We start from the raw sequence: 14,501 nt of genomic DNA on the forward strand, positions 1-14,501 counted from the left end.
TCACGGCAGCGGCGCCTCCCTGCGGAGCGATTCGCCAGACCCCGGCCACCTGCGGTGGCGGAGGCGGGTGCGCACGGGGCTCGACCACGCCCTTCGGGTAGGTGGCTGCTGGCGTTGCGACGTCGATTCCCCCCCTGGGCCTCAGCGTCGGCGGCAGCAGCCACGGGCAACACAGCGGCACCAAGTCCCGTGAATGACCCAGTGCGGCGGCAGACGTTGCCTGGTCTCGAACAGGAGACTTCCGCCGGCGCTGCCCAGTCGTTTCACGGTCCGGCGGTGCTCCGGCGTCGTGATACAGTTCCTCAGCAATGACCAAGTCCCCGAATCGAATACTGACCTCAAATTCAGCCCCACTTATACCCCGTTACTGTCCATTTGTTTCTCTAAAACCTGGTGTCTAGTCACGTTGCCCACAATAGAGAGACTCGCTCGAGTACGGTGTCAACGACTCGCTTACTACAAAGTTCTTTGCTGCACGAGGCAGTTTACTGCTACGCACAGCTATCATCGCTTCATGGCTGACACCCAGCACTGTCACACCGCTATACTGTGCGGCTGCCTGCAAGCTACCTTCAGTCACTTACACTAAAGATTTAATACTTTTACCTAAATACTGTCCAATGCCACTACACTCAGAAAATACCATTTATTGACAAATAGCCAACACGAATTCAGAAAAGATTATTCTTGTGAAACGCTACTGACTTTATTCTCACGAAGTGCAAACGGTGTAAATGGCTCTAAGCACTATGGGACTTAACATCTGCGGTCATCAGTCCCCTACACTTAGAACTACTTAAAACTAACTAAGCTAAGGACATCACACACACCCATGCCCGAGGCAGGATTCTAACCTGCGACCGTAGCAGCAGCGCGGTTCCAGACTAAGCGCCTAGAACCTTTCGACCACAATGGCCGGCTCTCACGAAGTAATGCGTGCCGTCGACATGAGGTGTCAAACTGTTTCAAAATTTTTAGATTTCGAGAAAGATTTTGACACCGTTTCTCACAAACGACTTCCAATTAAATTGCTTGTAATGGAATATCGTCTCAATTGTGTGACTGGGTTCATGACTTCCTACCAGAAAGGTCACAGTTCGTAATAACTGACGAAAAGACATGGAGTAAAACAGAAGTATTATCTGGCGTTCCCCACGTAAATGTTATAGGCTATCTGCTGGTCCTGATTTACATGTTTTGCAGATAATGCTGTCATTTACCGTCGTGTTATCGCATCAGAAGGTCGAAAGGAATTGCAAAATGGTTTAGGCAAGACATCTGTATGGTGCAAAAAGTGGCAATTGACTCTAAAATGTAAAAAGTGTGAAGTCATCCACGTGAGCATTGAAGAGCACACGCTAAATTCAACTTCACGATAAAACCCAGAAATGTGTAGTCTGTAAACTCAACTAAATACTTAGGGATTACAATTACGAGTAACTCAAACTCGAACGATCATATAGGTAATGTTCTGAAGAAAGAAAACCAAAGACTGCGATTTAGTGGCAGAACATTTAGGAAATGTAACAAGTTTACTAAGGAGACTGCTTTCAGCACGCTTATCCACGCTCTTCTGGAGTACTGAGCGGTGTGGGATCCTCGACAGATAGGATTGACGGAAGACAGCGAAAAAGTTCAGAGAAGTACAGTTCGTTTTGCATTATTGCGAAATAGAGGAGAGAGTGCCTCGAATGTGATACACGAAGTGGGGCCGCAGTCACTAAAACAAAGGCGTTTCTCGCTGCGGTAGGACATTCTCTTGAAGCTTCAATCACAAACTTTCTCCTCAGGGTGTGAGGGACAAGTTCGTGACGGAGAAATTATCATCATAATAAAATAAGAGAAATCAGACCTCGGACGGAAAGATTGAAGTGTTCATTTTCCCGCGCGCTGTTCGAGAGTGGAACGGTACAGACGTTGGTTAAAGATCGTCCGACGAACCCTCTGCTAGGCACTTAACTGTGAATTGCAGAATAATCATGTAGCTGTAAATGCAGATACAGATGAAGACTGCCACGTCAGGACAATAGGTTCTTTCTTCAAAGCTCTTTGCGGATGAAACTACCTTTAGAAATAATGGAAAGCTGAGTGTAGTAAATATGCGTTATGGGGTCCCTGAGAAGAAGAGCGTTGAACAGCAGACGCAGTGCAGTGTGTAAGTTTGGTACAGGATTATTGGGGAGTACGTGATTGATCCTTACTTCATTGAAGAACCTTAACGGTAAATATACGCAGACCGAAACGACGAATGAAAATTTGTGCCAAGACTGGGATTCATTTCTTACCGGTACTCCTAAACGGAAGGATAACTTGAAAAGCGTAGGTGTATGTGGCAGCAGGACGATGGGTTGCCGGCTCACTACTCCCTTGAGGCTAAGAAAATGCTCATTCCGTTCTTTCCTGGTGGCCGGGTTGGACGTGAAGGCGTTACAAGTTGACCTGCAAGTTTACCTCACTAGACGACACCGGACATTTTCTCTGGGGTACACTGAAAAACGAAGTCTTCGCATAAGGTCGCACGACCCAAGAGGATTTAAAACGTCGCACTGTTGCACCATATGCAGCGAAATCGACGATATCTGTTCAGTCTGTCCAGAAGTCTTTGCACCAGTTATGAAAAATGAAATGAAATGAGCGTATGGCATCGTTGGCCGGGGGGCCCCAATCCGGGTAAGTTCGGCCGCCAAGCGCAAGTCTTATTGCAGGGCGACTGATGAGGATGAAATGATGCTGAGGACAGCACAATACGCAGTCCCCGAGCGGAGAAAATCTTCAACCCGGCCGCTCGTATGGGAGGCGAGGACGTTGCCACCCAGCTAATCAGGCGGACGCACCAGTTATCAAACGTGTATTGTAGCAGACAGTGGACATTCCGAACACTTGATCACGTAACGAAATTTTAAGAAGATTTTATGAATACAGTCTTTTGTGACTTGCACTTGTTGCTGTCACTGATGTGATCTTGCAGTGTGCATTTTGACATTAAACTCGTGAAACGAAACTATTACGTAACAGTCTTTACACCTGAACACCCTGTTTTCCAAATGCATTCATTTTTGAAGTTACTTATCTTTTAAGGCTGCGATAGAAACAAGAGCAGAACTGTTACAGGAACTGATGAATTATTCAAGCGTGATTAGTATCAGTTTTAAATTAAGCTTTTCTCCAGTCTGTCAGTTTTGCAAGTACACAAGTGACACTAGTATTAACTCCAAAACAAACTTTTCTCCACTTTGCGGTTTTCTAATCTTAATATAGGTTTTCTACAGAATTCTTGAACATATTCTCAATTCGAATATAATAAATTTCCTGGACGCGAGAAAGCTTCTGTCCGCGAAACAGCACGGATTTAGAACGCATCGCTCGTGCGAAAGTCTGCGTGCGCTATTCTCACATGGTATCCTGGAAACCATGGATAAAGGGCAAAAGGCGTACTCCATATACCTAGATTTAGAGAAAGAGCTTGACATGGTGCCCCACTGCAGACGGTTAACGAAGGTCCGAGCATACGGGAGAGGATCCCAGATATGTGAGTGGCCTGAAGGCATCTTAAGTGATAGAAGCCAGTACGTTGTCCTCGATGGCGTGTGTTCATCAGAGACAAGAGCAGCATCAGGGATGCCCCAAAGAAGTGTGACAGAACCACCCTTATTCTCTATACACATAAACGCCCTGACGGACGAACTGAGCAGCAATCTGCAACTGTTTGCTGACGATGCCGTGATGTAGGATACGGTGTCGTCATTGAGTAACTGCAGGAGGATATAAAATAACCTTGAAAAAATTTCTAGTTGGTGTGACGAATGACAACTTCTTCTATATATAAAAAATGTAAGTTCATGGAGATAAGTAGGAAAAACAACCCCACAGGGTTAGAATTGAGCATTAGTAGCGTACAGCTTCAAACACCTACGTCGATTAAAGCGACGTGAAATGGAGAGAGCACGAAAGGACTACAGGTGGGAAAGCGAATGGTCGAGAATTGAGAGAATTTTACGAACGTCTGGGTGTCTGTAAAGGAGACAGCGTATAGAACAGTAGTGTGCTCCATTTTTGAGAAAAATCGAATGTTTGGGATGCCCACCAAATCAGATCTAAATCTACATCTACATCTACATGTACACTCTGTAAAGTGCCTGACAGAGGGTTCATCGACACAGCTTCACAATTCTCTATTATTCCAATCTCGTTTAGCGCGCGGAAATAATGAACACCTATATCTTTCCGTACGAGCTCTGATTTCCCTTATTTTATCGTGGTGATCGTTTCTCCCTATGTAGGTCGGTGTCAACAAAATATTTTCGCCTTCGGAGGAGAAAGTTGGTGATTGGAATCTCGCGAGAAGATTCCGTCCTTTCTTTTAACGATTTCCAGTCCAAATCCTGTATCATTTCCGTGACACTCTCTCCCATATTTCGCGATAATACAAAACGTGCTGCCTTTCTTTGAACATTTTCGATGTACTCCGTCAGTCCTATCTGGTAAGGATCCCACACCGTGCAGCAGTATTCTAAAAGAGGACGAAAATGGTTCAAATGGCTTTGAGCACTATGGGACTCAACAGCTGTGGTCATAAGTCCCCTAGAACTTAGAACTACTTAAACCTAACTAATCTAAGGACAGCACACAACACCCAGCCATCACGAGGCAGAGAAAATCCCTGACCCCGCCGGGAATCGAACCCGGGAACCCGGGCGTGGGAAGCGAGAACGCTACCGCACGACCACGAGATGCGGGCTAAAAGAGGACGGACAAGAGCAGTGTAGGCAGTCTCCCTAGTAGATCCGTTACATTTTCTACGTGTTCTGCCAATGAAACGCAGTCTTTGTTAGCCTTCCCCACAATATTTTCTATGTGTTCCTTCCAATTTAAGTTGTTCGTAATTGTAATACCTAGGTATTTAGTTGAATTTACGGCTTTTAGATTAGACTGATTTATCGTGTAACCGAAATGTAATGAGTTCCTTTCAACTCTCATGTGGACGACCTCACACTTTTCGTTATTTATGGTCAACTGTCACTTTTCGCTCCATTCAGATATTTCTTCTAAATCGTTTTGTAGTTTGTTTTGATCTTCTGATGACTTAATTAGTCGATGAACGACAGCGTCATCTGCAAACAACGGAAGACGGTTGCTCAGATTGTCTCCCAAATAGTTTATATAGATAGAACAGCAAAAGGTCAATAACACTACCTTGGGGAACGCCAGCAATCACTTCTGTTTTACTCGACGACTTTCCGTCAGTTACTACGAACTGTGACCTCTCTGACAGGAAATCACAAATCCAGTCACATAACTGAGACGATATTCCATAAGCACGCAATTTCACTACGAGCAGCTTGTGTGGTACAGTGTCAAAAGGCTTCCGGAAATCCAGAAATACGGAATCGATCTGAAATCGCTTCTCAATAGCACTCAAGACTTCGTGTGAATAAAGAGCTAGTTGTGATTTAAGGAAGACATCGAAGAAAATCAAAGGCAGGCTGCGAGATTCGTTACCGGCAATTTCGATCAACACGTCAGTATTACGGAAATACTTCTTGAAGTCGAGTGGCAATCTCTGGAGAGAAGACGACGTTCTTTTCCAGGAACATTATTGAGCAAATTTATTGAACCGTCATTTGAAGCTGATTGCAAAACAGTTGTACTGCTGCCAACGTACATTTGGCGTAAGGACCACGAAGACAAGAGAAATTAGGGCTTGTGTGGAGGAATATACACTGTCATTTTGCCTTGCTCTATTTGCAAGTACAATACGAAAGTATCGAATAGTAATGGTACAAAGCACCCTCCGCCACGCAACAGGTGGTGGCATGCGGAGTATGTATCTAGATGTAGATGTCGACTCAGATTTTCTCATATCTTCGCCGAACTCGATCTCCCCATCATTCTGTCATATGAGTTCCCCAACACGAACATCCACATAAGGCAGACCATTGGGTTTCGTGTTCAAAACTGATATACATTGAGTTCTAAATATCGTTATTTCTCCGAAAGTACAAAACGGATTTTGAAGAGTGAGACGCGCTGACAGCGTCTCTTTCTGACCTACGACACTAACACCAGGAATTACTACAGTTCTATTTTGAAAAGCCAAGTTGATACCAATATCCCTGTAATTAATGTAACTATGAAAGGAGACAATATGTCGTTTAGTGAGCACTTTCATAGTTAATTTGGATGGAAAAAATATCTTTAACAGGTTCAGGAAATATGACGTGAACAGCTTAGTTGAATTACCGTGTACTTATAGGATGACAATTGTTGAACTACGTTATACAATCGCCATAACTTCTGTATGGTTTGCGTTAGGACGTTCAAACTGCACAGCTGGCCGTGGGACGTGATAGGAATTAGTATGTGAACGTGGTTTGGTTTAGCGACGAAGCCCACTTTCATTTGGATGGGTTCGTGAATAAGCAAAACTGGCGCATTTGGGGACTGAGAATCCTCTTCACCCTCATTGGGTGACTTGTGTGGTCTGCAATGTCCTGTCACGGAATAATCGGTAAGATATTCCTTAACGGCACGATGACTACCGGAAGGTAAGTGAAGGTTTTGGAAGATGATTTCATCCCCATTATCCAAAGTTACCCTGATTTCCACAAGATGTGGTTTATGCAAGACAGAGCTGAGTCTATCTAAGTAGGAAAGTGTTTGATGTCCTGGAGGATCACTTTGGGGACTGCATTCTGGCTCTGGGTACTCAGAGGCTACTGGGAAGGGAGCGATTGACCGCCATATTCTCCGGATCTGAACACATGTGACTCCGTTTTGTAGGGCTGTATTAAAGACAAAGTGTACAGCAATAACCCTAAAACCATTGCTGAGATGAAAACACTCATACAGGAGGTCATCGGCAGCATCAATGTTCCGACACTTAGGCGGGTCATGCAGAATTTCGCTATTCGTCTGCGCCACGTCGTCACCAATGATGGCTAGCATGTAGACCATGTCATAACCTAAATCCGAATATCTGTAGTGATGTTTACAAGTTGAATAAAATGTGTTCCCGCCGTACTTTGTAGCTCATTTACTTTTTTTTCATATAGTTCAATAATTGTTACCCTGTAAAAGGTGTTCAACAGTTCTTATTGCAGGCCATTAGGGGCTTAGACGAGACTTAGTAGATAAAGTTTTGATAAGGAACCAATTTCCGGAATGTACCAATTTGATATAAAATAAGTTTGAAAATCAGATCACGTTAGAATGTCCCGCTTCACGATACGGACACAAACGGTGAAGAGGACGCTGTCGTCAGTCTCATTGTAGTTATGACGTCACATAATATTTTACCGACTCGAACAACGTCTGCCAGAAACTGGTCCATTCGCATCTACGAGGAGTGACTGAGGTCTCCACTCACGTCCTCCGTCTGGTAGAAGAGGATAAGTATCCGAAACACTGCCCATGCCGTGGGCTCCTCTAGAGTACACACGTCAGAGCTCATTGTACATGGATTCCTTATCAAAACTTTAATCTACAAAGTCCCCTATGCAACTCCTAGAAGCCGGTAGTAAGAGTTACGAAACACCCTGTACACATTGTGATTTAGTTGCCCTTACTGATGTCGTTTATGCGACCCACGATGTTATATCTGGCTTTCAAAAACCACGCGCAAAATTCTCGTGTTCTCTATACGTCCCATAGAAAAAGGAACAGGATCTTTTTGTAGGAAATGTAATGTAATTGAATTTAGTACTGGGATAGGATTTAGCTAGAGGCCGTAGTTTTAGAGTTATTCGAGAAAAACGTACAAAGGTAAACTTCAAACGCACTCCTTCTCACACACTCAGCCCCCACAGGTCATAATTTCTGGTATGTTTGCCATGGCACTCCCTCCTGCCTCTGTACAAAAGTTTGCGATAGCACGAATTATTTCCCACATTCCACCTTTTCTCGGTCTTCATTGACTGATCTTAGCCGGCCGGAGTGGCCGTGCGTTTCTAGGCGCTGCAGTCTGGAACCGAGCGACCGCTACGGTCGCAGGTTCGAATCCTGCCTCGGGCTTGGATGTGTGTGATGTCCTTAGGTTAGGTTAGGTTTAATTAGTTCTAAGTTCTAGGCGACTGATGACCTCAGAAGTTAAGTCGCATAGTGCTCAGAGCCATTTTTTTGACTGATCTTATTACGCCACCGGCTTAGTCGAGCACTTACAAATTGTAAAGTTGACGTTTGTGTAAATTTTGCGTAACAATTTTGTGAATTTTCACGGCATAACGTAAACAATTACATCTTTGTATTTTTCAAGTCTGTTGACTACAAAACTACTGCGCTTTTAAGGATTAATTTTGAATCGAATTGCCGACGTAATTAGCTTTAGCGTGAAGTTTGCAAAATTCGTTTTTACTTTCATTGCCCTCATGAGCACGTTTAAATTGATAACGTTAGCGAAATGGCCGACTGTGCTGATGGCATAACAGCCCAATCAATAGAGACCCAAAAAAAATCGAATATCAGTAATAATTCGTGTAGTTGAAAATTTGTGTGCAGTTGTAGAAGGGAGTGCCACGAACAGCATACTAGAAGTCTTGAATGGTGGGGAAGAGTGTGGGATGGAGATGCGTTTGAAGGTGACTTTTGCACGTTTTTCTTGAATAACTTGAAAACCGTGACCTCGGGCGGAAGCGTATTCCTGTACAAAACTACATTAAATTTCCTACGCAAAGGTCCAGTTCATTTTTTTAATTGGGAAGGAATACGAAAATCTCGTGACCTTTGAAGGCCAGATGTAACATTACGGGTTGCACAAACCTAAGTCATCAAAAACATGCACCTAAGCTGGAAGCGGGTGCAAATTATTGTTGTGCTGGTGGATATATTGTGTTTTACGGGTAGGAGCGGAAAACGACTAGTTCGCCACGGTTATTTATTTTTTTCAGTTGATACTCTTAATAGTCCTTTAGGGCTAACCTAAAATACACACATCAAAAAAAGTTTTGCATCACCACGGTTCCCAGAACTCCTGAAGACAGACGTTGACTGTGGATATTGTATCACAAATACAGTCCCTTTGACTGTTCAGAGATGTCACTAAACCCGCCAAAAGATTTTACATCTTCCATGAGCAGCGCCTATTAGACGGAGGTGGTCCGACAGCCGATCAGTTCCAGTCATTCCATGGGGAAGAAGGTACACGGCTCGTGTTGCCTGTAGTTCAACCAACCCTAGACGGTCAATAATTCGGTTCGATCGCGTCCGCATTGTTACATTGTGCCAGGAAGGGCTCTCAACAAGGGAAGTGTCCAGGCGTCTCGGAGTGAACCAAAGCGATGTTGTTGCGACATGGAGGAGATACGGAGAGACAGGAACTGTCGATGACATGCCACGCTCAGGCCGCCCAAGGGGATACTACTGCAGTGGATGACCGCTACCTACGGATTATGGCTCGGAGGAACTCTAACAGCAACGCCACCATGTTGAACAATGCTTTTCGTGCAGTCACAGGACGTCGTCTCACGACTCAAACTGTGCGCAACAGGCTGCATGACGCGCTACTTCATTCCCGACGTCCATGGCGAGGTCCATCTTTGCAACCACGACACTGTGCAGCGCGGTACAGATGGGCCCAACAACATGCCGAATGGACTGCTCAGGATTGGCATCACGTTCGCTTCACCGATGAGTGTCGCATATGCTTTCAACCAGACAATCGTCGGAGACGTGTTTGGAGGCAACCCGGTCAGGCTCAACGCCTTAGACACACTGTCCAGCGAGGGCGACAAGGTGGAGGTTCCCTGATGTTTTGGGGTGGTATTATGTGGGTCGGACGTACACCGCTGGCGGACATGGAAGGCGCCATAACGGCTGTACGACACGTGAATGCCATCTTTCGACCGATAGTGCAACCATATCGGCAGCATATTGGCGAGGCATTCGTCTTCATGGACGACAATTCGCGTCCCCATAGTGCACATCTTGTGAATGGCTTCCTTCAGGATAACGACATCGCTCGACTAGAGGGGCCAGCATGTTCTCCAGACATGAACGCTATCGAACATGTCTGGGATAGATTGAAAAGCGCTGTTTATGGACGACGTGACCCACTAACTACTCTGAGAGATCTACGCCGAATCACCGTCGAGGAGTGAGACAATCTGGATCAACAATGCCTTGATGAACTTGTGGGTAGTATGCCACGACGAATACAGGCATGCATCAATGCAAAAGGACGTGCTACTGGGTATTAGAGGTACCGGTGTGTACCTCTGAAGGCCTCACTGTATGGTGGTACAACATGCAATGTTTGGTTTTCATGAGCATATAAAGGGCAGAAACGATGTTTATGTTGATCTCTATTACAACTTTCTGTACAGGTTTCAGAACTCTCGAAACCGAGGTGATGCAAAACTTTCTGTAATGAGTGTATATGCTTTTCAAGTGTTTACACGCAAGGTCACAATAAAACTTTAGTTATTACCTAGAAGACATCAAACTGCGACCATGGAGCTTCGTGGTTTTGGTCCTCCTCTACGTTCACCCTTCAATGCGACACATTGTTCACAACTATGAATGACTTGGTGGATACCTGAGTTGTAGAGGATTTCATTTCAGCTGTTTAGGGAACGTCGTACGCCGAAGATCGCTTCGTCGTCTTCGTGGAAACGCTAACTAAGGAAAGAAAAAGAAGACGATGAAGAAGAAATCACCCGCTGGTTTGTCAAGAGAATACTGGATGGGGAGGAGGGGGGAGGACGCGAGAACTTATAGACGAAAGGTACAACTTGTGCTATTGAGTACTGTGCACATGAGTTGGAACGTTGTCGTGGTTCGAAAATACCGGTTGGACAGCTTCCCGTGACCCTTCGTCATAAAATCCGCCAGCAACCTTGTCAGCAGGTATGCCTCTGTGACGGTTTGCCTGATAAGAGCATATCTGTTTGCGCCACACCATGGCAGTCCTGCAAACAATGAGCATCGCCTCATTTGATGATGACTGGGTGTTCGCCTTTTACCGCAGTGGTGAGTCCACATGTTTCCAGAGCTTGCTTTGCTCGTTTAGCTCGTGGTCAGAGGGATACACTCGGCACTTGTCCATTATGATTAGGATTAAACAAGTCATCTGAACTGATGCGACATAGCTGCGACATTTCCGCTGCCGCCTCGATGCGACGAGTTTTTACAATGTGTGCGAGCATCTGCGGTACCCTGAGGACGGTGATATCTGCCATGTTCAAAATGCCGCGATAGATGTTGAGAACTGATCCGTGACTGATTTTAGTTTTTTCCACTATCGCATCGACTGTGATGCGTCAGTCTTGGAGCACTAGGGGTTCCACGCCTGCTGCAGTTACCGGTTCTTCACAGAGGGACGATCTGCTACTGCGTTCTCCGTAAATCAGGTTTGCTTGACCACATGGAGAGCATCACAGCCACCAAGTTTGGCCACGGTGTCATATGATGGTACACTGTTCCCAAACATACACTTATTCCAACTCAGCAAGGAGCGATGTAGCGTTGGTTCGGATCAAATACGGGAAATGAATTAGCGCACAATACTCGACTTCGTCACTAGGTTAGGCCAATTTGCTTTGATTCCTCCACTTGGGTGCTGCGGTGTCGTGATGCGGGCATTTCATTCTGTACCAAGATTTCAGAGATCTACCTGCAAAGGAAAATATACAAAAGTTGAATTTCGTAACTTTACCCTCTCGCTGTGATAGTAGAAATTTTATAGTCACCCCTCACATCGTTCTCAGTCAGGCAAGTTGTAACTTCTGCTTTTTAACTTTTCTGTTTCCGTGAGGATCTGTCTGGTGTATTTTTATTTTTGTTGAGATGTGTGTAACCATTAGTTGTACAATCTGTGTGAAGGTTACAGATCTCACCTAGATATGATTACTGTATCCATTAATACTACAAAAATGTACGTACACATTTGTATATGTGTGTGTGTGTGTGTTTGTGTGTGTGTGTGTCACATCTCTTTCTAAGCCACGGGACCTATTTCAACTAGACGTGGTACACACATCCTTGTCATGCAAGAATCGCTGTTCGGATAAGAACCGTCTACCGCTCATAGTTCGGGAGATCATGCGTAAAAAGCTGACGCATCATGAGTGGCGTTTAAATTTATTACTTCTGTGCAACTAACTCTATTCGCAATAAACTTCACAGGCAGCATCCATATATGCCGCTACATGCACGTACAAAATTATATCTTGGTACCACACATAGTACAGTAGATATGACGTCATAAACACTGAGACGCGTTAAAAACTACCGCATCGTGCATGGCGTTTAAATTAATTACTTGTTTGCTTCTAACTCTATTCGCAGCAATTTTCCAAACAGTATCCGCATATGCCGCAGAATGTACCTACACAAGTATAACACTGTACAACACATAGCTCTAAAGATATGACGTCATAAACAGTGTCATACATGAAATAATGCCGTATCCTGAATGAAGTTTTAATACATTTATTCTTCACTACTGAGACGCTGCTACAGTCGAATCAACTTAAGGAAATCCCTGATAGCCAGCGGCGCTTTTGACAGCTTTCAAATGCGAAGCGCAAACAGGTGTAAGCGAAAACGATAGCCGTCTATTGAATTATAAGGAGGGGTTGTCATACGGACATTTACAAAATCGCCTTGTAGACACGCGAAGCAACTGTTCTTATACACTGAGTACATTATACATATTTCTTTGTGTCATTGTTTCATAATTTCTAAGGCGATTTCAGGAATGAATGGAAATGATTTGTTTTCGATTATTACACTACAAACACAGTTCATTTCTATTTTCAGATTGTAATGGAAAATTTGCAGAATGAATACCCGCGTAATGCCAGGTTTGCTGCACAAACGTCCTGCGTATTCTTTATTCGGGCTTTTACTGCAAAACATTTACACAATCTTTGAGTTGTAGAACTTCGGTACTTATGCTAACTAAACTAACATTGACTTAAAACTATTGTGACTTAGTTGTGTATTAACTATCGGGTTTTGAGGCTGTGAACATGTATACATTGGAAATCATTGTTATTAGCAGTTGCAGTAGTTTTCTACACACACCACACAGCTCATCAAATGAACACCTGAGATAAAACTTCCTCTTATATTCAGTAATATTTATGTAATTGTGTAAGATCCTTGCATCATGACTGAACAAATCACTGAATATAAATTGTAGCTATCCGCTGCTCTGAATACAGAACAGCACAATGTTTCCCAACACAATGCCGTGAGTACGCTAGTACAGTCGACATAACGACGGTAATTAATATACGTATAAGGTAAACATATATCGTAGCTACAGGTAATCAGAACCTGTGCAAAATTAATAAACAGTAGCTGTTCCATAAACGCATTATACAATGTCTGAACCTGGCCATAATAATGATCTGGCTTACCTGTGCAACATCGGAAACTTAGATCTACTCGGTAAGGCAGGTACAGTCATCTACAACAAGACGAGAATTAAAAAATCACGCTGGTTTCGTAAATAAAGCTCGCTAAGTGCAACACGAGCAAGCCAAGTGCCAGCACATCACATCACATCACATCACATCACATCACATCACGCGATCTGCGGTGCGTGTCCGGATAATCTTAATTTAGGAAACCTTTAATAGATAAGTGGGATATGAAGGTTCAGTAACGAATAACTTGAAACTATTGTGATTTAGTTGTGTATTAATTATAGGAATTTCAAAATGTGAGTTGTACGCAGAATGAGATTTTTCACTCTGCAGCGGAGTGTGCACGGATATCAAACTTCCTGGCAGATTAAAACTGTGTGCCTGACCGAGACCCGAACTCGGGACCTACGCCTTTCGCTGGCAAGTGCTCTACCATCTGAGATACCCAAGAACGACTCACGCCCCGTCCTCACAGCTTTACTTCTGCCAGTATCTCGTCTCCTACCTTCCAAGCTTTACAGAAGCTCTCCTGCGAACCTTGCTGAACTAGCACTCCTGAAAGAAAGGATATGCATTGTGGGTCATTGTTATTAATGACTGCATTAGTTTTGAATTACAACAGAAAAAATGGCTCTGAGCACTATGGGACTTCTGAGGTCATCAGTTCCCTAGAACTTAGAACTACTTAAACCTAACTAACCTAAGGACATCACACACATCCATGCCCGAGGCAGGATTCGAACCTGCGACCGTAGCGGTCGCGAGGTTCCAGACTGTAGCGCCTCGAACCGCTCGGTCACCCAGGCCGGCGAATTACAACAGAACGCTCATCAAACGAACACTTGAGATAAAACTTACTCTTATATTCAGTACTTTAAAAAGAAAAGGGTAAAGAGTGATGTGATTCTTTCATGCATGATATATAGTGTTTAAACTGGCAGTGCTCTGGTAACCAAGACATAAGCTACAATGCTGAGAAAGGTAAAACTGAAAATGTTCTCTGAATGCAACATTCCGTTTCCTGGAATGCCAGTGTTCGCGAATGGATTGCCAGATAGTACCTTGTTCGATATGTTCGAAGCTTCAGCAACTGCATTCCGCAATGAAGCCTTCAGGCCAGCACAATCCAAGAGA

The sequence above is a fragment of the Schistocerca americana genome, chromosome 8 (assembly GCF_021461395.2).
Source record: "Schistocerca americana isolate TAMUIC-IGC-003095 chromosome 8, iqSchAmer2.1, whole genome shotgun sequence".
Taxonomy (NCBI): domain Eukaryota; kingdom Metazoa; phylum Arthropoda; class Insecta; order Orthoptera; family Acrididae; genus Schistocerca; species Schistocerca americana.